The sequence below is a fragment of the Protopterus annectens genome, chromosome 3.part1 (assembly GCF_019279795.1).
Source record: "Protopterus annectens isolate FY-2018-M chromosome 3.part1, PAN1.0, whole genome shotgun sequence".
NCBI lineage: Eukaryota > Metazoa > Chordata > Ceratodontiformes > Protopteridae > Protopterus > Protopterus annectens.
Genome location: NC_056732.1, coordinates 496,565,393 through 496,591,451, shown reverse-complemented (window position 1 = coordinate 496,591,451; position 26,059 = coordinate 496,565,393).

Below are 26,059 nucleotides of genomic sequence, written 5' to 3'. Positions count from 1 at the left end.
TAGATTTGATTCGTGATGAGTGGGAGGGTGAGTGTGAATCTCATAAGGAGTCTATTGTGGCATATGTCCTAAATCTCAGGACAAGGCTCAGGGAACTCATGGGCTTGGCCCAGGAAAACCTGGCAGACGCCCAGCAGCAGAAAAAGGTCTGGCATGACGAGAATGCTCAAGCCAGAGAGTATGCTGTGGGACACCAGGTTATGGTTCTCATTCCTGTCAGACACAATAAGCTGCAGGCAGCTTGGGAGGGACCCTTAAAAGTGGTAAGGAAGGTCACTTATGTTAACTACATGGTAGAAATGCTAGGCAGCAGACAGGGGCACAAACTGTACCATGTTAACATGATGAAACCTTATCATGATAGAGAGGCCCTTGTGCTGAGGATTTTCAGTAAAAGGCAGAAGGAGTCTGAGGGGGATCTATGGCTACAGGGAGCCAGCCAGCAAAATCCCAAATTACTATGATGGAGCCTAGATTTAAAGGCATATAGATGACACTGCAACACTGTAGTGGGGTCAGCAATGCAAATGTAGATGGGCCCTCAAGTCAGGGTATGAGTAATATATTCCCAGACAGGCTCATTCCTCTCAAGCAATCTTTCTCAAGGGGCACTTGAAAAACTAGCTTGAGTCTTCAAAGAGGGGGAGAGGTATGATGATATGAGGTAATGCCAGCACAGCTTGTGGAATTTTGTCATTTGTGAATATCAAACTAATTTATACAACATGCTTGTGTTGCAAATGTATTAAAACTGTATGTCATGTGTATATCAAACAGATTTGTACAGATGTTTGTGTTGAAAAGGTATTTGTAAAGTGCTTGTATTTGAAATGTATCCACAGTGTGCCCTACTGGAGAAAACAGAAATGTACATGCACTATTGTAACTGTTTAAATGTATGTGTTTTGACAGTGGAAACTGGAAGGTTAACCTCAGTCCAGCAAACTTTAAAATCTATCTGAAATTAAATCACTGTACGGGCTAGGCTATAAAAATGCTCATTCTGTGCTAGGAAGCATTCTGTATTGTCTTTAAAGTAAACTAATTACTACTCTGGAAGCAGGGAAGTAAGAAATTGTTTTATGACTTCCAGCACCTGCCACAGATCTGAGCAAAAGCAAGCGTTTGTGTATTTTTACAGGCAGGTGCTAAATCCTGCCAGCTTCCAGCAATGGTTTGCATGGGAATTAGAAGTCAGATGACTAGAACTGGTGTCATTTGCAAGCTATCCCAGAAGTAATATTTTAGATATTATTTTGAGAAGTCTCTTAGTGAGACTGAGCATTCTGTATTCTGTCTTGGGCCTGACAACAAGAAGGACCATTCACCACATCATCTGCCTTGCTCTGTTAAGTAAGTAGGGAATAGTATATTTCCCTTAGATAAAGTCAGGAATATAGTGAAGCTTAGTTTAGATATTGTTTTCTTTATTTTTCTGAGCCTGTCCTTCAGTGTTATTTTAAATATTTCCTGTGTTTTGAACCCTGATGTCACTGTGAATATATACTTAGCATTTTCTTGTTCTTTTATTATGCACGAGCCAGTGCATTTATTTGTGCCAGTCCCAAGCCTGGATAAATGGGGAGGGTAGCGTCAGGAAGGGCATCCGGTGTAAAATGTTTCCAAGTCATACATGCAGACAACAGTACAGAAATACATACTGGATCGGTCGAGGCCCGGGTTAACAACGACCACCACCAGTACTGCTGGCCAACAGGATACTGGTGGAAATTGAGCTACTGTTGGCTGAAGGAGGAGAAGAGGGGGAAGGCATGCCCAAAGACAGGTAAAGGCTGGACTGTGATAGTGAGGGTCAGAACTTTGAAAGTTGGCAGTATGACTGGTATAGAGAGAGAGCTAGCTGATATGGTGGAACGAGGGAAGGTTGGTATATTGTGTGTGCAAGAGACCAGATGGAAGGGGAGCAAGGCTAGGTGTATCGAAGGTAGTTTCAATTTGTTTTATCATGGTGTGGATGGGAGGAGAAATGGTGTAGGCATTATAACAAAGGAACAGTATGCTAAGAGTGTTTTGGAGGTGAAAAGAATGTCAGATAGAGTGATGTTTATGAAGCTGGAAATTGATGGTGTAATGATGAATGTTGTTAGTGCATATGCTCCACAAGTTGGGTGTGCGATGGATTAGAAAGAAAAATTTTGGAGTGAGTTGGATGAAGTGGTGATGACTGTACCCAAGGGTGAGAGACTGGTGATTGGAGCAGATTTCAATGGGCATGTTGGTGAAGGGAAAAGAGAGGATGAGGAAGTGATGGGTAGGTATGGTGTTAAGCAAAGGAATGCAGAATGTCAGATGGTAGTGGATTTTGTGAAAAGGATGGCCATGGCTATGATGAATACGTATTTTAAAAAGAGGGAGGAGCATAGGGTGACATACAAGAGTGGAGGAAGATGCACACAGGTGGATTTTATCTTATGTAGAAGGGCCAGTCTGAAGGAGATTGGAGACTGTAAAGTGGAGGCAGGGGAAAGTGTAGTTCGGCAGCATAGGATGGTGGTTTGTAGGATGATATTGGTGATCAAGAAGAGGTGGATGAGTGTGAGGGCAGCACCAAGGATCAAATGGTGGAAATTGAAAAAGGGTAATTGTGAGGTGGAGTTCAGGGAAGAGTTAAGACAGGCACTAGGTGGCAGTGAAGAGTTACCGAATAGTTGGGTAACTACAGCAGAGCTAGTAAGAGAGATGGCTAGAAAGGTGCTTGGGGTGACATCTGGAAAGAGGAAGGAGGACAAGGAGACCTGGTGGCAGAATTAAGAAGTACAGGAGAGTATACAGAGAAAGAGGTTGGCGAAGAAGAAGTGGGATTGTCAAAGAGCTGAAGAAAGTAGACAAGAGTATAAGTAGATGAGGTGCATGGCAAAGAGAGAGGTGGCAAAGGCTAAGGATAAGGTGTATGAAGAGTTGTATAAAAGGTTGGACACTAAGGAGGGAGAAAAGGACCTGTACTGATTGGCTAGACAGAGGGACCAAGCTAGTAAAGATGTGCAGCAGGTAAGGGTGATAAAGGATAATGAGGGAAATGTACTCACAAGCGAGGAGAGTGTGTTGAGCAGATGGAAAGAGTACTTTGAGGGGTTGATGAATGAAGAGAATGCGAGGGAGAGAATGTTTGATGATGTGCAGCTAGTGAATCATGAAGTGCAGTGGATTAACAAGGAGGAAGTAAGGATAGCTATGTAGGGGATGAAGAACAGAAAGGCTGTTGGTCTAGATGGCATACCTGTGGAAGCATGGAGGTGTTTAGGTGAAATGGCAGTGGAGTTTTTAACTAGATTGTTTAATGAAATCTTGGAAAGAGAGAGGATGCCTGAAGAATGGAGAAAAAGTGTTTTGGTACCGATTTTTAAGAATAAGGGTGATGTGCAGAACTGTAGTAACTACAGAGGGATTAAACTGATCAGTCACAGCATGAAGTTATGGGAAAGAGTAGTGGAAGCTAGGTTAAGAAGGGAGGTGATGATTAATGATCAGCAGTATGGTTTCATGCCTGGAAGGAGCACTATAGATGCGATGTTTGCTATGAGAGTATGAGAGTGTTGATGGAGAGAAGTACAGAGAAAGTCAGAAGGAGTTGCATTGTGTCTTTGTGGATTTAGAGAAAGCATATGACAGGGTGCCTAGAGGGGAGTTGTGGTATTGTATGAGGAAGTCGAGAGTGTCAGAGAAGTATGTAAGAGTGGTACAGGGTATGTACGAGGGTAGTGTGACAGCAGTGGAAGTGACGGATGCGTTTAAGGTGGAGGTGGGATTACATCAAGGATCAGCTCTGAGCCCTTTCTTATTTGCAATAGTGATGGACAGGTTGACAGACAAGATTAGACAGGAGTCCCCGTGGACTATGATATTTGCAGATGACATTGTGATCTGTAGTGAGAGTAGGGAACAGGTGGAGGAGACCCTGGAGAGGTGGAGATATGCTCTAGAGAGGAGAGGAATGAAAGTCAGCAGGACTAAGACAGAATATGTGTGTGTGAATGAGAGGGAGGATAGATGAATAGTGAGGATGCAGGGAGTAGAGGTGGCAAAGGTGGATGAGTTTAAGTACTTGGGATCAACAGTTCAGAGTAATGGTGAGTGTGGAAGAGAGGTGAAGAAGAGACTACAGCCAGGACGGAGTGGGTGTAGAAGAATGTCAGGAGTGATTTGTGACAGACGAGTACCAGTAAGAGTGAAAGGTTAGATCTACAAGAGGGTAGTGAGACCAGCTATGTTATATGGGCTGGAGACAGTGGCATTGACAAAAAGGCAGGAGTCAGAGCTTGATGTGGCAGAGTTGAAGATGTTAAGATTTGCACTGAGTGTGATGAGGATGGACAGGATTAGGAATAAGTATATTAGAGGGTCAGCCCAGGTTGGAAGGTTTGGAGACAAAGCCAGAGAGGCAAGATTACATTGGTTTGGACATGTGCTGAGGAGGGATGCAGAGTATATTAGGAAAAAGATGCTAAGGATGAAGCTGCCAGGTAACAGGAAAAGAGGGAGGCCTAAGATAAGGTTTATGGATGTGGTGAGAGAGGACATGCAGGTGGTTGGTGTAGCAGAGCAAGATGCAGAGGACAGGAAGAAATGGAAACAGTTGATCTGCTGTGGCAACCCCTAACAGGAGCAGCCGAAAGAAGAAGAAAAAGATTAAATATATTTAAACCTTTCACTGTGGCTGATCTTTGTAGAGATATTTAAGTTTTGAGAGTGTTTACATATTTAATTGGTGACACTGTGTGGGCCAGTCCTAATAGCCTTGCTCTTGGTCAAACTACCATTTGTATTAATATTAATTTTACTCAGTATATTGGGTACCCTTGGAAGAGCCTTAAGGCAGCTGGCGGAAGTATCTGGCAGCAGTCATAACTATCTTACAGTCTGGGCAGAAGGGGGCATGGCTAGTAAACCTGTGCCAGCCTTTCCCAGATGTGTGTGTGTGTGTGTGTGTGTGTGTGTGTGTGTGTGTGTGTGTGTGTGTGTGTGTGTGTGTGTGTGTGTGTGTGTGTGTGTGTGTGTGTGTGTGTGTGTGTGTGTGTGTGTTTGTGTGTAAATCACACCTCAAAGAGTATGTGTGTCAGCTACTTGGGCAGGGACGCAAAGCACTGGTTAGACAGAAAGGGTCCTGGAGGTCTTGGCGTGGACTCTTAGCTGAGATCTCAACTCTATAATTGTGCCAGTGGGGAGTCTTATTGGTGATCTGGTGAAAAAGGGAGAAACCAGCCCCGGACTGATTGTATTCCCCCATGTGCTCTTAAGGGAAATTGTGCTTGATGCAGAGAGTTGCATCTGGAGACACCGTGTGTGTACCTCTTATCATCCCAGTGAACGTCACCCATTGGTTCCAGTGGTGAGGATTGAGGATCTTTGATTACTGACCCAGAGGAGGGAAGTCCCACACATATATTTTCAATTGTTTGTGATTGAGCTCACATCTTTCAGACTTTAAGAACTGACTAATTCAAAGATACATGGGCTACTCAGACAGGTAGGAACACTTCTGCAAATGCAGACTATGCACTCACATTAAGTTGACTGACAGACAATTGTGACATGATGTCCATAACCAATTGATAAAATCAGTCCTAGTCCAACATAGCAATCAGGAATACCTGCTCCGCAGTGACCCCACCTCATTCTGATTACTTGTGATATATCAGGTACATTTCAATTGACATTTTCCCACTTTTGGCATGTACTCATGAAGAGTTTACAATATTCACAAGGTTTATGACATTCATAAGGTTAACAGTATTAGACACAAATATGTAATCACATGTTCCTCTGTATTGTCCTTATGGACATTTTGTAACAGTATTACAGGATGCACTGCTGTGACATAAAAATGATTTTGTGATTGATTATGTATAGTACATTGCAATCAAACCTGTGGCCTACTGACCTCTATGTATTACCTAGTAAAATCATGGCGAAACTGATTTTACAAATGTTTAAGAAGATTACAGTCATGCACGTGACTGGGAATATGCCTACTTATTTGTGTGCATCAGAAAATAAAGAGTGCATATTGCAGTAATGTGCACATGTCATCATGTCTATCATGTCTTCATATTTTATCTCTCATGCCAGTGATGTGATTCTGTTTTACTGTGCTACATCTGCAGACTGACATGGTAATAGTCAAATGAAGACCTGTTCAGTGTATTACAACCCTGTCACTGCTGCACTATATGTAGTCCCTTCATTGTATTAGTACCTTCAGGCACAAATGCTTTTATGTAGAATATTTGATCCGTGCATTTATCATATTTATATGTTGAATACTAACTTATGGGTGCCAATATTAAGATCATGTGTGCATCTGATGAAAGATACTTAGTGCATGAGTAATTATTTTGTGAGTTTTGAAGAGAGGATGACAACTACCATTTGACCACAATTATTAATGACCAGTGAGAGCGCACTATGCCAATAGTCACACAAAGAATGACTGCCAAAACTGCCACTTGTAGTTTACAAGACAAGTTGTACATGTATGTGTAAGGTGCTTGTATTTTAAAAAACATCATAATTATTTTAGGGAAAGCCAAGTATAGAGGACAGGACCATGCATACTGAGTGTGATAGTATGTGAACCCAAGCATATTGCAGGTATACTTAGACATGACCAATATCTAGATATGCCACTGAAGATGTGAGCAATGCTTTCAAAGCTGTTTTGATGTGCTGCACATAATCAACTACATGTGTACCTTGCCTTTATGTTTTCTGATTTCTTTACAAATGCGCTTTTTGTTCCATACATACACACAGATGCATGATATTATTATTATTGAGGTGACCACTCTAGGAGACATGTATGTAACATTATCAGGAGTACTATCCAAATTAATGAATTGTAATGTCAACATTACCTTAATGAAATTAATGTGTATGGGAGGTGTAACAAGTACAAAATGGATTTCTACATTGTTGGCTGATATCCCACTGCTGATACATATCCATTGCATTTTATCTGAGCACAGCCAATGACTTTATTGTTACTACACATCACTGTATTCCAAACTGTACATAATGAACATTGTTTATGGACACAAAAGTGTATATTAGTAATGAATGTCATAGTCCAAGTCAGACTCTAACCTCTGAAAGTTAAAAAACACACCTTGACCAGTGTATGAACTTGTAGTGAGGCACATATATCATTTTATCGGGAAGCAGTTATGTGAACTGTTGTCATCTTAGGTGTGTAACGCTGGTACAGTACATCTGTTCAATATCATACTGCAGTAATGTCATACATAACTATGAAATGTTTGCAATGAGCCATGGAAAGTATTTATGTTAATAAAACAATCATTATATGTTCATGAATGGCATTTGCCTAGTGGATAGGGTACATTATGATGTAAAAATGAAATGATTACACATATGATGCCGCAAAAGAGAACACAGCACTACTATTCCTTAAGGGGATTCAGACATTGTACTTATTGCACTGTCTTTCAATAAAGACATCATTAACATGTTGAGTCTTTAAGGCAGTTACAGGGAAAAAGATTTTTCTGAATTCTAATGTCCACTGTGCTAAGTGGAGTGCACAACTACATTCTCATTAGCACCGATGATGGCTAAGTCTTTGCACATGCATAAGTGTTTTTTCCCCATTTTTGTAATAGGATGAGAACTATTATTCTCTGTGGGGCATTGATGATCGGCACCAATGTGCATTGGTAAATATCATGAAAAATATGAAAATAATATGGATAAAATAAATGTTAGTCATTAGTCAAGTTTGTGGGTTTCAAAAATTAAAATGCATGCACATTATCTCAATTTAAGGCAGGGGTAGGCAATGCTTGGCTCTGGGGCCACATGCGGCTCTTCCACCCCTTTGAAGTGGTTCCCTGTAGCTTTGAAAAAAATAACAATAATATGGAAATAAATAATGGCTATTTTTATTTTATTTTTATTTTTTTCTTTCAAAGTGAACACCTCTTATTTTGGAGATCAAGATAATATTGTGACATTAAAATAAAAAATAAGTGTTTTAATATTTTGTCAACCAGAATATGCATCACATCCTACAATGTCTACAGTCCACAGCCTTTCCCTGCTGTCTGCAGGTGGCTAATCCTCACTTTTTGACCTCCTGTAAGCTAACCATGGATAAATCCAAAAAAAGAAAAGTTTAGGAAGAAAATAGAGAGTTTAATTCTGCATGGACAGATTCATTTGCTTTCACTGCCAATGATGCTGGCTTATCAGTATGCATGATATGTGGTGAGAAATTAGCAAATAACAAAAAATGTTATGTTGAAAGACATTTCCAGAACAAATACACAGCATTTGTTGAAAGGTACCAAGCTGGAGATGAATGCTAAAGAGCAATTTTGGAACTGCTGTGGAAATCTAATCAGAGAAAATATACTTTCAAGAAGTAGATCAAGTCTATAAACTGAACTACTGCTGCTAGTTTTGTGACAGCTCAGGAGAAATAGTAAGATGTGGAAAGCTGTTCAAAGATGGAGAACACATGAAAGAATAAATCATTAAAATATTACAGCATCTATTCTCGGACTTCAAAAACAAACGTGAAATTTTTCAGAAAATTAGTGTTGTGCCCCCCTTTCTCTCTCTCTGCAAAGATTGTCAAGGACAGGACCATTAAGATGGTAGCAAACATCACCAGTCAACAAACTGAAGACATTAATTTGGCTCCAGCATACTCAATCACCTGTGGTGAGTCAAAAAATGTAAACAATATTGAGCAGACAACACTGTTATGAGGATATGTGAACTCTGATGGGTAGGGTTGCCGACTTTCCATGTCACAAATTCTGGACACCTACATGAAAGCAAAATGTGTGTAATTTTGATACCCCCCACCCCCCGCCCACATCCCCACCCCCACCCCCACACAGCCATTCCAGTGTCCCATTACTTGGCTATTTCTCCATTTCTCCCCAGTTGCCATAAACACTGATCAAAACTTTCAGTGTGCATACTGTCTTCTCCTTTACTTCTACAGTGATTACAAATATTTGGATTTAATTTAAAACTTTATTTTAAAATTTATAGCACAAACACTGATAGACATTTGCTAAACAAAGCAATACAGTCTCACACTGAAAACAGACTTAGCATTAAAACCTCTCTGCCTTTGAAACTCACATTCACTGAAACAGCATTGAAACCCACGTTCAAAGAAAATGCATCTGGACAGTGGCAGATTAAGTTTACCTTTGGGCTGATTTCAAATCACGGGGCCCTTGCACACATTTTTAGGACCATGAAAAAATTATTTTGATTCACCTTCCTGATTGTATTAAATTATAATATATAATAATTAAATTATATCCCTTGTATAATACAGCATCACTTGTTAGAGCATGTTTTAAATTAGTTTTGAATATTTTCCCAGTAAGTAATGAAACATAACATATGAACCAATGATAAAACTGCCCAGTTCAGAACATTTCAACCATAAAATGCCATTCAAACTTCTGTCATTACAGTCCACTAATATCAGTCAATATGCACAATCTCTGCAGAAGTAAAAGTCAACTGAATAATTTCATATTAAAGAGATCTGTGACTAATGAAAATGTTGCTGCTAGCAAACAACTTTATATTTCAGTGTTTCATGAAGGAAAGAATATGCTATGCCTTGAAGAATGTGATTTCTGTTTTGCTGTACTTTAATTGAGTTAAGTGCTGCATGCATGAACCCCATTTTCTAGGAGTCAGTTTCTTATAGCATTTTTATGTGATACTGTACTCCACAAAGTCTGAAATCATTAGTAATGTGTTCATATTTTGTATGCTGCTATGTTCCTGAAATTTCACAGAAAAAGGACCATAAATGTTCCAGTGAGGAGGACCAGGTGTGTGTGTGTGTGTGTGTGTGTGTGTGTGTGTGTGTGTGTGTGTGTGTGTGTGTGTGTGTGTGTGTGCGTGTGCGTGTGTGTGTGTGTGTGTGTGTGTGTGTGTGTGTGTGTATGGGAGGGGTACTGGGGATACCAGAAGCTTTTGATTTGTGTTTCAGTCATATGAATCACCGTCTCAACCTCTTATCTCCAGAATCAGGGACAAATCATGAAATAATCAGGGACCCATAAAATCTTAGTAGTACTATTAACTCTGATGCCAACAGAATCAGAGAATGTGGATTAATAAGAATTTTCTGAAGTAAAAAAGTCCATAACTCTAATTATTGTCATTATTTATTAAATATAAGCCACCACCTTTTCTCCCACAATCACCAGTTTTAAGGATGAACAAAGCACAATTTTGAGCCAAAAAAGTGCAGTTAAAAGGTATACCCTGGGATTCATGAAGCTTGCGTCAGGCGCAGGCATAGCGTAGGTGGTATAATGCCAAATATGGCCGCCAAGTGATTCAGGTACGATCTAATTCCACGTGCACTACCGGCATACGCCAGATCTGTGCAGCTCCCGGCGTAGGCATGCAAATCACCCCATGCGCCGTACTGCAGCATGCAAATGAAGGTACATAGCGATTCATGAAGTGGCGTAGGCGTAGGGTAAGCCTACAGAAATGTAAACCAAAAAAAAATGGTTTACATGTTGACAAACAGAGCATCGTAGCTACGGAAGAGGACCAGACTCATGTATAACAAAGTTAACATATGCCAATTACTAAATATACAGCTAATGGCATAAGAAAAGATGCACAACACATAAAAAATAACATTTAATGTCATAGCCACAGTAGCACAAAGGACAACCATAGGGCATGTGTGCGGAAATGAGAACACAAGGAAAATATATACAAATGTCATAAAATAGCAATGTAACAAAAATCATGATTTCACCATAATAGTCAATGATATGCATGCTACATCACAACCAAGCTGTAAGGGTTGCTAAGGGCCTGTGACATCGTTCGGTGTGGTAACTATGAATTAGCAGTCAATGCCATGCAAATGAGGCAAGTAATAATGAATCACAAACGTCCCGCCGGCCTAAGGATGTACAATACGGCGCAGCTCTACAACACCAAGGAGTGGTCTGTAGGAATACATGACATCAGCAGTGGGGTATGCCACTGCAACTGTAAGCATATTGGAGCAATGTAAATCTGGGCTGCCCATTGCTAAGCAAAGCCGCAGGACAGGGGCATGGATGTAGGTATAGCTTTGCTCAGCTGAGAGCACACATGGTGCCTGAAAGCGCATGTGTACCTGGATGAAAACGTGCCCGAATCCAGGTAAGTGGACTCACACGCTGCGCACCACAGGCCAAAAAGGAAGTGTAGGGGAAGACAATAAGGAAATGCTATATTAGGGTAATAGGAGTACAACCAAGCAATTAACACCTATTAAGTCATAGTGGGCAATTGACACCAGCTAACAAGGCTGCTAGCAGCAACCTGCAGAACAGGATAGGGGAGGTGTCAGATTGCAAAGAAAAGAGAACTGTAACTGCCGAGCAAAGCAAACTTGCAATAGATTGGCAATAGAACACATTTGGCAAGACAATTCTGGTTCGGGAAAGTACAAAACAAGAAAGCAGGCTGCTGAATGCATGCTGACAATGGGAGGGGAATTATTAAGAAAAGTGGAGGCAAGGGAAAGAGGTAATCTATGGCAGCTAAATGTAATGTAACAGCAAAGGCAGCACAATAGCAGTATCCGTGGTAAAACACAAGATACCCTGCAGCTTCTAATGTACATACAAACCCTATGACATCATCAGTGTTCAAAGCACAATAGTATAAAGTGTGAAGGCACCTCACACACACATGTGTATTCCCAAATACTGCACCATCGGTGTAAACAGACGGGGAACTTTTACAATGTACATGGTGGGAGCTGCCATAGCTGTGATTCATCAGCATGTGTTGGAGACTGAAGGTGTTATGGAAGATGATGCTGACAATCACCTCAGGCCCCAGTGGAAGTGAAGAGTGTTCAGACCAAGGGTAACCTACCAGGGGCTACATGATCTGGAGATAGTAGAGCATTACAGGGTGGACAAGGACATCATACAGCAAATAGTGGAGCTGTGCCGGCCACGCCTGATAGCCAGAAACAACAGAGAGGAACCCATCCCAGTGGACAAGAAGGTATGTGTAAGCCTGAGAATACTACCCACAGGTACCTTTCAAAGGCCAACTGGAGATATTATGGGGATCTCACAGGCATCACCATCCAGGGTACTCCACCAGTTCCTGGATGCCATGTTACCACATGCCAGTGAGCATATATACTTCCCCCGAACTCAGGAGGAGTTGGCCAGCAATATGCATCTCTTTCACCATGTGGCACACTGCCCGGAGGTACTGGGTGCAATAGACTGCATGCACATACATATCAAGTCACCACCCGGAGACCATGGTAGGTGCTACATAAATCTCAAGGGATACCACTCCATCAACTGACAGGTCGTGTGCAATGCCCAGGGCCTTATCACAGATTAGTGTGCTGGCAGCCCTGGAAGCTACCATGACTCCCACATCTGGCATGCCCACAGCTGTATCAGGTATTTGTCAGTGGGGACATCCCATATGGCCACCTTGTGGGGGATGCTGGCTATGCACTGGAGCCATGGATGATGACTCCCATCAGAAATGCACACACACCCATGCAAGAACGCCATAATGAGGCACATGCACAAACCAGAATCATCATAGAGCGTGTGTTTGGGATGCTGAAATCATGGTTCTATTGCTTGGACATATCTGGTGGAGCCTTGCAGTACTCTCCAGGCATGTGTGCCCACATCTTCATAGTATGTGCCATGCTACATAATATGATCCTGCGGAAACAGCTGCAGCAGGGACATAATGGTGAAGGCCCTCACAGCCCACCACAATTGCCAAGGCCATCACAGGCACAGAGGGATTCAGACCACGAACACCCTGTGCCAGCCACAGTAGGCAGACGGAGGTGTGCCCAATATGCCCATGCCTTGGCAAAGTGGGAACGTATAGCACATACACTGACAGTGTAGGCCCCTATGGACTGACACACTTCTCCACCTGCACACACAGTAAAATGGATGACACACACACATGACCACCTGCAAATTGTAATGTATAGGTGGCCTACTGTGTGAATCCTACATAGGCAGCCCTCAACTATTGCACACACAACAGCTATTGCAACAAGGAAAGTCAACACCTGAACAGTAAACGAAGCTAACAGCATATGTTGATACTGTATGTATGGGTGCCTATGTACATTGGTAGGTACATGCCCGATTGTCAGAGGCTATGCAGCAGCCTATGCAAAATGTGTCTGCTATTGCCACCCCATCGGTCAACCAACTGTCCCTCTGTGGAACAGAGCCAATGTCCAGATCCACATGTGTAACCACTGTTCCCCACCTACTCTGCATGGATTCCCTGGTGTGTCAATGAGGGCCTCCATATAGTATAAGTAGGGATGTAGTGCCAAAGCATGGGGAGTACCCATGACAGGTATCCACCACCCCAGCATTCCCCAGTTATGGTTGTGTCAAGGTGTAGAACATGACAGTGTGCGGCTCACTCTGACATAGATTCCCAATGCTGGAGCACATCCATTAAACATCACTTGGGCATACTGTGAAGTGGTATCATCCATATGTAAACAAACTGAGTTACACATTTGACTGCAGTATGGAGGAACAGCCGTAGTACAGTCCACATACAAAACACCATTAACACTTGTGCAAACAACAGATAACCAAGTGGTAAAGCCACTGACTGTGTTGTGTATGTATCCGGTTCCATGTCATGCAAGGTCCGTAATGTAATCCCGATGGCACGAATAATGGATGTTGGATGTAGGTCATTAGAGCATGTGTAAGCACATGTTAGCGGGTTAATGTGGCGGCAAGTGACGGTAAGCGTCGTTTAAACAGGACTACATGGATATGCGCAAAACAGGTTTAAGCATGCAGAATTCCATGCAGATCACAGTCATGGATGTCCAGAACAGGTGAAACCAGCATTATTCAGTCATGTACTAACAGTGCCTGCTCTGAGAGGTAAAATGACCACTGGCAGGAGTAGAACACACAACCATGTACACACTCACCTACCACCAAGCTACCCGAGATGTACCAATGGCAGATGTGTATTGTGACAGGTTAGAACACAAAAGTGCAGGGTTCAGCAAACAGAATGCACCGCCATGTACCGAACGAAAGGTGTGTACACTCTCTCTCCTTCTCCCTATCTATCTCTATATATATATATATATATATATATATATATATATATATATATATATATATCATAGGGATAGAAAGGGTGTTAGAGAGATGTATGTTGATATATACAGAAATACATATATCTGTGAATATAAAGACAGGTTAACGACATGTACACAACCATGGAGGTACAAATGAATAGGATACTGCCAACTACCAAATGCTTTACATACCGACACGCGTAATCACGAGGCTGAAAGACAGAAAGATCAGAGTACCTGAATAGTATAACCGCGAGTAATATTATCACAATGTCAAGGGACATGTAGTTATCGCTGCCAGTGCTGCGGTCCAGGTAGGTACTGTGTATAAGTGTGTTTTCGATTGTTGTAGTGTGTGTAAGTTTGTGTTGAGAGTGCTTTGTGTGTTTCCATGGGACTGTAATGTGTGTGTGTGTTTGCATTGTGGGTCTGTTCGTGCAAACTCAGAGGTAGATTATTACAGTAGTTGTGGTCATATCTGGCCCTAAGCATACGGCTACCACCTGTTCCAATTTGAGAGGGAAAGTCCCTCTTTGGGCAGCTGTGTCCTGAAAACAAATATTAAAAAGGGCAAATTCCGTGATTGTAGGACATAGTGATGTCTGATAAATGAAGTAATAGTTGCATGACATAGTTACGTCCGTCTCTCTAAAACGTAAATTTGTGAAGAAACATAATAAGCAGCTAAAGTGCTACAAGAATAAAAGGTTCAATGTAGGGCAAAAGTAAGTTCTATCCTTTGTACTGACAGTGTTTGTGTAGGCCTCTAAACCCTGATATGTGCCCAGAAAATGTCCCAATATGGCCAATTGAAAAGGTGGCAATCCAGGACAAAGAGTAGGAGTCACCAACACAACAGCAATGAGTGCAAATACTTGTGACTTAATTCACAAGACAGCTTTCATGTAGCAACAGTTCAGTACATATTGATGTATTTGGGAGGGATTGAAGGATCAACATCACCTGCATGCTATGTAGGAACCAATTAACAATGGTTTAATGACTAAGCCTGCAATAACCATAGTATTAGTCTACTAAATGACAGGTCTTCAATTAGGGAAGGGGCCCTCACACACATATGGAATATGTATACATGCAGTCCTCACAAACCTTTATCTGCTATGTACACCCACCTACATCTGCCTCACAGCTGAAACAATTGCAATACAGACTGTAATAACATCACAACCATCCACTCACTCAATGACATCTGCAGAAGTGTTAACATACCTTGTGAGAGACACACTTGTAATGGCGCCATGTGAAATCATTGCTGTTGTACAATGGAACAGACACCGATGTTACAGGTTTCATTTGCAATAGTCTCATAACAGACGGTTGAGATAACAACTACATTCACATGTAGAACTATTTACTGTAGCCGTCACACAAAATCCACGGGGGACATGATTTCAAAGTATCTGGGTCTCTCCATATAGCTGTTGCAATTCATCACAATACAATACATCCAGACCGTCTCCCTCGAAGGTAGGGCAAAAGGACAACGCCCAAGTGGAGTATTCAATTATACACCACTGTTGCCATGTAATTGGCCAATGGAGTAGCTGCACAGCTGATGTGCATGTAATAATTTACTCTGTAACACCAATTGGTGGCAGGATACCACATGTTACAGGTATTCACGTATAAAACGATGACTTGCCATACATTCAAACCGTATGCTCATACCATTGAATCATTTAAAGTGGAGAGGTGTAACACAGATAGTATTGTATACTCGGACCACTAAGAAGGTATGTAGAACACTCAGTATGTTAGTGTATGTAGTGCCTGTTCTGTATAAATGAAAGTGTACGCAATGCAGACAGTGGAAAAAAGTATTATGTAGTGATGTCTTGTTGAGCATGGTAATGCTTGTAGAAATTGTGTGTACTGCTGTGGGCCACAAGGTAAACACCCCAGACACCACAAGGGATGCTACATAAGGGCTTTAAACATAACAATTGTACTCCAGCCGCTGTTGGTGGTAGGGTATGTCCAACAAGTATGTGCCATAACAGGGGCTAGCGTATGTTGATATACAGTAACAGTAGGCATATGTATGGGCGTATAATGAGAATAACATGCCTAAAGTGGTCCCACTGTGCAATTATGTTTTGCATCATGGGATATGCTTTCAAATATGTGTAAAGTACAGTATTGTAGGTAGATAAGTCAAATATTTTACATAGCATGACTGGTATATTATGCAAACATAAGGTATGTGTATTGGACTGTACAATGCACATTAACAGGATACATATGTTTTGTAGTCACCAGACAGTGTAACAGCATGATAGCTAATTGAAATGGAAGAGCTACTCAATTATCCATGCACAAAGGACATGCAATAGCGTCATAGATTCGCAGTTAGGTACTATGCTGTCTGGCCAAGTCCATTTGTAAGCCCTAATACAGTGTTGTCACTGGCGGCACCTCCCTAGGTTACTGTCCTGTGCCTTTGAACAGCACAGCCATTTGTTTCCTGCACCTGTGTACAGTACAGCCACTGCAGTAATCCCTGGCATACATGTCTGTCCCCCATCCACCCATTGAGGTACCTCATGAAGAGTGCTAGTGAGGGTCCCTGTCTGATGTACATAGGAATTATGTTTCAAAGCATGGTGAGTGTCTGCTTCAGGGATGTATCCCTCCAGCACGTGCTACTCATTGTAGTGTTTGGGTACATATCCCAGAGCATGTCGCTCTTAGGGACCTTTGCTTATGTTGCTTATGTGGAGCATACCCATCAATATTGGTGTGTACATGGGCCTTGTATGTTCAGCAGAGGTCACCTCCGAGTATGCAAATGACTACAGTTGGGGTTCCAGTAGTTGTGCTGCATACATCATCCTTTGGAGGTGAGTAATACTGTTGATGTGTTGATGTTGTGGTATTTAAAGCCATTGCTGACCTGTAAGGTACACCTCAGAGAGGGTGTTGTACCCCTGAATGTGTTTCATAAGTCAGGACTATAGAGGTACAATGGCAGGCTTTGTTCCAGCTACAAACCAGTACAGGTTACGGTGGCCATGTAGAAGGATATCCACTCCCTCTTGGCAATAGGTTTTCAAAGGAGTGGGTGCTATCTATGTGTGTAGTACGATCCCTTATAATGTCTCATGTATGTAGGGGACCACCACCTATATGATAGTCACAGGATGATTGTTGTAATCCAAAGGGTATGTCTATGCACCATCTGCCATGCTGCTTGAGGCCATGTTACCAACGGCAGGTATCCGTCACAGTGATATCCATATGGAGGGTGTGTATATTAGCTGGTGAATCAATCATGGCCCCTAGCTTGTAGTCATCTGGAAACCTATTCAGGGAACGTCTGTCTGTGCTGGAATGTACCTCAGGGAAGTACATAATGAACATGAGGGTCCCTATGACTGAGGACTGGGGTGTGCCAATTGTAACTGATGTACAGTAGGAACTGTGGTATGCTACCCTCACCATGTGTATCCTGTCCGTGAGCCCAGGATGTATGGGTCGCTGTGCAGGTGGATGTGTATAGTGACAATACCAGAATGGTGAACAGTGTTGAAAGCCAATGAGAGGACAAGGTAGGCTGTGTGGACCCCCTTACCATCATCTACAACCTTGGTAACTGTCTCGCAGGACTCCACCAGGTTTAGGAGCCATGTTGTGGATCTAACAAATCCAACCTGGGTGGTATCAAAGGTGTGTAGGCCAACAATGTCTCTGTGAAGGACTTCCATGATGATGTTCTCAATAGCCTAGCAGAACAGTCTAGTCAGGTGTATAGGGCAATAGTTCCTCTGGTCCATTGTGGTGCCACCTCTGTGGAGTGTGATAACTGTTACTGTGTGCCAGTCAGGGCCCACAATGCATGATACAAGGCTACTAGTGAATCTGGTGCCCAAGTGGGGATCCATGTCATTCTAAGGTTTGTGTAAAACACAGCCTGGGATGTAGGATGGTCACATGGAATGTGTGTTCCAGGCTTTAGAGAGAGCAGGTCTGAATGGTGTAGTTGTGACTGCAGGGACTCTGCATTGATCCTGTATAGATGTGGGCCCATGAGGATGTGAGAGGGGTGTAAAGTTAGCTGCCAGGTTGTTGCCAATATTAGTCGGTTCTGTAATGTGTCTGCCTAACCTGTCAGAGCAGATGTGGGTATTGCCATCAAGAGTAGTGACATACCTCCATAATGCTTAGTAGTAGTCCTTTGAATGTGTTGCAGTAATGCTGACGTAGCTAGTGTTGGTGGATGTAAGAAGGGATCCCAGAATCCAACTGAGGCTGACTAGGGAGCTACACCACCACTGGGAGTGTACCCAACTTTGCAACTATCTCCTCCTGTCGTGCAGTATGTCCATGGCAGTGGACCCCCAGAGAGGCATCCGTTATGTGGTGGGTACTGTCATGGCTCTGTGTGAGATAGCATGATCCATGCAGTTGTGTAAGTGCTAATGAAGTGCAGTTGGGAATGTTTCTGCATTTGTAACTATATTGTCCATCTGCACAGGTGTCATGGCATTTACAACTCCTGTCATACAAAGCGTGAAGTTGGCTCTGTAGAAATATTGTACTGTGTTTTCTGTGAAGGGTGTGGTGCCGTGATGTGGATAACAAGGGTGATTATCATACGTTCGGAACTGACCAATGAGGGGATACCCCAGGTGTGTTACACCAGTCATACATGTTGGTAATGTCCAGGTCTATGATATTGTTGGCCTTGGTGGTGGTGAGTATATGTTGACCCAGCCAAATGGAGTTTATCAACCCATGACGGTGTTGGCCTAATGTGTTGGTACATGAGTAGGTATCACGGTTAGGTGTGTGGTAGTGTCAGTGTCACATCAGTAGTTCCTGTGTGAACCCTACTTTCCAGTACACCAAGAAATGAGGGATGTTAACCATGGGGTATGTTGTGGAATCCATAGCAAGCTACAATTTGTACAGCAGTTCTGGCCACAGTTAGTTGCACTTGGATTGCCTCTGATGCATTGTGCTAAGCCACCAGCATGGAGGTGTGTACATGCCTGTGACATATGGACACACCTCTGCCATGGGTGTTGTGGTCCTGGTTACATGACTGAAAGGTGTGGTCTGTGTAATAGCCTGTCAGTGCAGGGCTGTTCTCCGGAGTCTAGAAGCAGGTCACGGTCACTGCAGAGACATCAAAGTGGTCCATTATAAGGAGTGCCTTGGATGAGTGCATGTGAGATGGAGATGTCAAGCATTGAGTAACAATACCCTCAGGTTTTGCTTGCTTGTACTTGTTCAGGTGGTGAATATGTGTCTGAAATGTGTCTAAACAGGCATTATAGGAGCAGCAAGAGCTTGAGATGTTATCCATAATCCCAGGGCCAACAGGTGCGGAACATCTGTGGCAAAGCATTGAGGTTTGTTGACCATGTCAGTCAAAGCAGACAGATACTGGATACCCTTGGAATGACACCAGATGCAGAGGCAACTGTTGACGTGAATAATTCCGTTGTTCCACTGTGTCATCAGTCAGGACTAATGCAGAATGCTTCTCAGGGCTAGGGCGATACCTGCCTGGGCTACAAGATTGGAGAGCTATTGCACGTCCCTGTACATGTAGTCCAGGAAGTTACATCTCAGGGCATTCACACTAACGTGGAGAATGACAGCCATATTGTACCTGTTGAGGAGTGACCTGAGTGCATAGGTCACGTTGTGGATCCTGTTACCCGACAGCCAGATGTCAGTGACTAGCACCTTGTGTGGCCTGCTGAGTGGGACTTCAGTGTGACCGCCTACAGAGTCACCTATGACTAGTGTGTTGTGTATGTTATAACACCCTATTGGCTGTAGTTGACGGACACACATGAGTCTGTGGCCTATAAGCAATTGGTGTTGTGTTTGGTGATGGGGGCTGCCTCTGTTGCCTACATAGAGTAGTATGGTGGGGCTCCACAAATGTTGTACTCTTACTATGTGTGGCTTGTGGTGGTGGAGATCTACTGAGACTATGTGATGAGTGGTGTGTGCTGCAAATGTTTAACATCCCCACATGATTGTCAGGGTAAGTCTGTGTTGGAGAGAGCATTACCTCCAGCATGGCTACATATGTGCATCTCCCACAGGCTGTGGGCTGCCTCTGTTGCCTACATAGAGTAGTATGGTGGGGCTCCACAAATGTTGTACTCTTACTATGTGTGGCTTGTGGTGGTGGAGATCTACTGAGACTATGTGATGAGTGGTGTGTGCTGCAAATGTTTAACATCCCCACATGATTGTCAGGGTAAGTCTGTGTTGGAGAGAGCATTACCTCCAGCATGGCTACATATGTGCATCTCCCACAGGCTGTAGTGTCGTATGTTAGGAGGTGAGCATTGACTGCGTACATGAGCCGACTGCTATATTGTCACATGTTGCCCACAGTCATCATATAGACAGACAATAACACTGGTAATTGACATTTGGACATGCCTCTCTAGTCAACCAGTACTCACAAGATATGTGAGGTAAGTGTGTACAACAGCTGTTGTACTGCAAGCATGCTGGAAATGTAAGGACAAACAGTGTTTCCCAGGAGGAAATGAGTAGGTTTGAGTTATAAAGTAATTAGTAGCTCATGAAGTGTGTACATGTTCTGAATAAGTGCTGAGCATGCATAAGCAATACAGATAGGTTGTTGAGTAATTTCAACTCACTGCCCCCCCAATAGGTACACAATCACATATCCATGAATATAACAGAGCCCCTGAAACCATAACTATGATGGTACAAGGTACACTGTGGCTGCATGTGACCTGTCCAAATTCTTGGTCGTAGAATACACATATGGCAAAACAGTTGGCTCTACACATGCACTGCCATGTAAAACATAGGTTCATGGCAGTCTGTGAAAATATGGAATGGATCACACTAACAGTCATCACAACCCACAAAGTGGAGACACCACTCATAATGGGAGGCACAACACTATCACCCTGATGAGTATGGTCTGAAAGCCTATGAACCTTAATCAATGTAGATGTTGTTAGCAGTACAGCTGTAGATTACAGTACTGATGTATACACACTGCAAAGCATACCTGTGACAGGTCAGAGGACATCATCACACATAATGTGTTCCACCTACACTCAGTATACTACATGTACCATCATATGTCACAGAAGTGTTCTAGCAGTGGCCTTTTCACAGAAGCAACACTACAAAAGGTGTCTGAGTGACATGTGCATAGCACACCAGTGGCAGCTACAGTAAACTGGGTTAATGTGTTGTACTCCCCTGTCATTGTAGCCCATACCACACAGACAAATGGGTGGCATCTGCATATGTGAGAATGTGAATGGCCATGACCTAGGAGCAATAGTTGACTCAGTGTTGTGGATAACATACAGCATGGGCTTTGTGGGTGAGGTGCGTGACATATGTGCACAATCTGACAGCAGCTTATTGCATTGTCACCGCTATGTTAATAACCGTGGACCCATTAACTACCACCTTGGCAGCGGTCAACATTATGGACACTGTGTGTAAGGGATAGTGCTGTGCAGTTTACCTCCCTGAGCTAGTGACATCACCAGGGCTATTAGGTAGTCATAAGAGGCAACCTAAGTCATGACAGGGTGCCATCCATGAGCATGGAGATCATTGGACAGCCATACTCAGCACTCACATGACGAATATCGGATCACATATCACTTTTAAGGGGTATTGGCTATGCTGGGATGGGCGTCACCAGCCTTCACAATCCTCATCTCCACTATGCAGCATGCTGCCTACCCTGCATAAAGACATGTGCAACACTGTGATGTTGGACATGCTACACATACATATCCTGATCTGAAAGACATACATCATGGGCAGCCACCGTCCGAGTACAGGGTCGCCACATGCCGGACAGATCCCTGTGCCATACATGTGACATACTCCTGCCATACCATGCAACCCTGTCCAGTAAAGCTGTACATGTCATCTCTGTCATACATGGTGTGATGACCACATGGTAGATGTATCAGTGACTGTCTGGATCAGTAATGTAGCATTGATTCACCTGTCGCTGGGAACATGGCTGTCAGATACAGCTAGAAAGCCTGGCATCCTATGGCCATACATGGCCCAGGGCATACAGGATACTACATGATCCTGGCTGTACATGCTATAGTTGATAACCATCCCTGCGAATACCATCCTGATAGCCATTGTCCCATGTGTATCACATGTGCAACAGTGGCGATACATGGCAGGATGTTGAACTGTTGTACAGTGCCGTGTAGATGTATGTGGCAAAACACATGCTTGTAAAGGTTTCCGTGTGCATGTCTGCATTGTCACTGTCCATGTCCGTGAAGGTAGTGTATGTGATGATATGTGACATATACACAGCATCAACATCAACAGCATTCATCTAAGCATGTGCTGATAGGTAGGAACACCAGTACAGGCAAACAGACATGGCCACATCATGACAGCATTCACATGGAGTATGAGCAATACCCATTCGGTGTTACATGTGTGTGAAACAAACATGTCAGTCATGTAAGTGTCATGACGATGTGCAAAGACAACTGTTCATAAATACTAAATGTAATACACATGAATGTGCATCTGTGTCTCTGTGCATCTCTGAGATGCTGTGACCTGTCTCCATCATTATGTCTTACAGATAATACCTCGATCATGACTGCCGGCATATAGCCGCATGGAGGATGATGCACTCATACCATACCTCCATGACAACTATGAGGAATTGTTCAGTCATTTTCCACAGCATGGCCAGCAGCGTGATGACCTGTGGCAGGAACTTCGCAGGAGTTTCAATGATGTGGGTGGCCATAACCGCACCTACCAGCAGGTGCACAGACATTGCACAGACCTGATCCGACATGTCTAACAGCATGCCAATGCAATCGCCAGGGAAAAAGGTAGAACAGGTGGTGGGCCACAAACCCAGCCCACACTCACACCTACCGAGGAGCTACTGGCCAGCCTGGGGACCCCATCAGAACAGCATCCACAAACTCTAGCTGCCATCATGGAGGTGGGTGTCACCCAACCACAGAGCCTGGAGTTGCCTGGTAAGTCACTACTGCACATAGAAATATTATATCCCATGTAGTTGCATGTGTCACTGTACACTATGTAATGTAACATCATATGCAAGGTATGTTTACACACATGCCGCATACTATAGTATGCTACCCTGTGTATGCACACATGTGCATACTCTGTAGTATATGCTATTGTACTGGCGAATGTGTTAACATGCAAAGTGCACCCTGTAGATGTCATACAATCATGGATAATGATCTAACCTCTGTGTCACCCCTATACAGGTACTTCTGGCGTGCCGCAGAGACAGCAGTTCATTGCAGGTGAGACAGTTATCAGTATCAGGCATGTGAATGGACAGATCTATTCACCATGTGGCCACTTAACACATGTACACATAATGTATGGTCCAGTCACGATATACAGGCTGCAGCATTCATCAATCACACTGGCTACCCATTTGCAATATCTAAAAACAAAATGAAACAACAACATGACCTCAAAGTAACTCTCATTGATAGATGTGTGGACAGCTGTCCATACAATGGTGGAGGTGTTGTTCAATGTATGAATATGTACTATACATCATAACAATACATGTGGGGTACGCAAACAGTACTACACAGTGAGCTGGGATATGGGCAGCCCACATGATCCACCATTGTGGAATGTGTCCCTGCAATGAGTGCAGACATTGTGATGTGCCAGCTGACATGTCCCAGACATTTTATGGTCCGGCTGCAACATTGTCACACTATCCAATAAAACATACCCACATACCAAACATACAACTCTTTGTCTGTATAACCCTGTGGACACTGAAGTATCTGACATCTATGGGTGTATGTCATATGGGACAACAGACAGGTGACATAGACGGCCATCACAGACCTTTGGCCAACACATGTTCACACATGGCCATGGAGGATGGCCAGAGACATGTAGTAACACACAGTCGATGTGATGTGTATGTGTGTACACCTTGTTGCACATTGTGTACACACAGTCCATCTATAGCCTTTGTTGAATGGTTATATAGTAGATGTGGAACACTGGACATCCTAACAGCCTGTGCACAGCTTGTGGAGGTGTCACTTAATCTGACCACATACGATGTGTTGCACATCATGACTGTGTCACAGCATGAACATTGTCACCTGTACAGCTTCCACATACATACACAGACACCACATCAGGCCAGAGATGCCATACAGTTCCCTTGCTGCTGTCGGACATCACTGTTAGCCGTGCACCTCGTGTGTGTGGTACACACATGTCATGTGGAACATGGTGTATTGAGCAGTCTGCCATGCGTGGACACGGTTGACAGGCAGCTAAGACATGTTAGCAGTTGTGCAGGGCTGTCATCAGTATGTTGTCCGGTGACCTGTCACACATGACACAGCATGGTGTAGTGTGTATACACCTCAGAGACGTGGGTCACAATCCACAGTATGTATGTATTGTGTATGCACACAGTCATGGCTATGCACTGTATGTGTATTCCACACTGTATATCAATAGAGACACCTCAGGATTCCATGCAATGGCACAGTGTCTGTACTTCACACTGTATAGCAATACAGATGCCTCATACCACCCTCAATGGTCATACACATATGCTAAAAGTGCATTTGATCTGTAGGACATACAGTCAATACTGCAATGTGACACCATTACACCGCTGTACATGTGTCAGGACACCATTGTGTCAAACATGTATGCATGTCACTGCACACATCAGCAGATTACATGTCATACTACATGTTAATGTCAAGGACATATGCCTCACATCAGCCATGTGTACTGTTAACCTGTGCTGATCCACATGGTGCATCACAGGGACGCATGCTTACTACCATGATTGTGTGAAATGCATGGCTTCTGCTATGACACATGCTTGCTGTTGTGTGCAACCCAGGGATGTAATCCAACTAACACTGTTAATGTCTGAGATGCATGCTGTCTGCTGTATCACATGCATGCTGCATGCCTTCTGTCATATCACATGCATAGTTGTCTGCCCATGTGTGTCTGTGTGTGTGTGTGTGTCTGTGCGTGTGTGTGTGTCTGTGCATGTGTGTGTATCTTTGCATCTCCATTGTAATGTAAAGTCTTTGTTTGCCTTCACAGGTGATGTAGGTGCGTTGCCCTCCTGCTGTCCATATGATGTTAGTGTCCCCACAGACTCTAGCAGTGATGAACATATGCTTGAGGTACAGGCAGGGTTGTCAGGGGCAGAATCTGTGCCTGTGGTTGCCATCCTACCTATATCCCCCTCTTCCCCGCATACAGTTCTCATGCCAACACATACCCCATCACCAGTGGTCATAGAGGAAGGACAGTTACCATGTGTCAGCTTGGAACAGGAACGTGTGGTGGCCATGGAAGGTGTGTTGTCCCACCATGGTGTCAGTGAACTGACCGCAGATGCACCACACAGGCATATGGCCAGTGCTACTCGTAGGAGGACCCCTGACCGGCATGCACCTGCATGACAGAGCGCAGCAGCAGCTGGTGTCACCAGACACACATTTCAGACTGTAATGGTGGCACAGGCACGTGCTGAATGGCTGAACAGAGAAGGGCAGAGGCTTCAGAGGGCTGCTATCTGTTCTTTGAATGAAAACATCCAGGCATTGGCAAATGCTCAACAGCAGATTGCTGATGTTTTGGACAGGCAATTGGGTGACATGGTTGGAATCCTTGACCGTGGCATGGCAATCCGTGAATGTGAGCTGTCTGTGCTGGAACATCTGGTAGGAGTGAGGCATAGGCCACGTAGATGTAGGCCAGCTACACCACCTGGTGCAGGTCTATACGAATGAGCCACCTCACATGCCCGCTCCCATAGTGCTGGTAGCAGCAGCAGTGCAGCTAGTGCTGCGCTGTCCACAC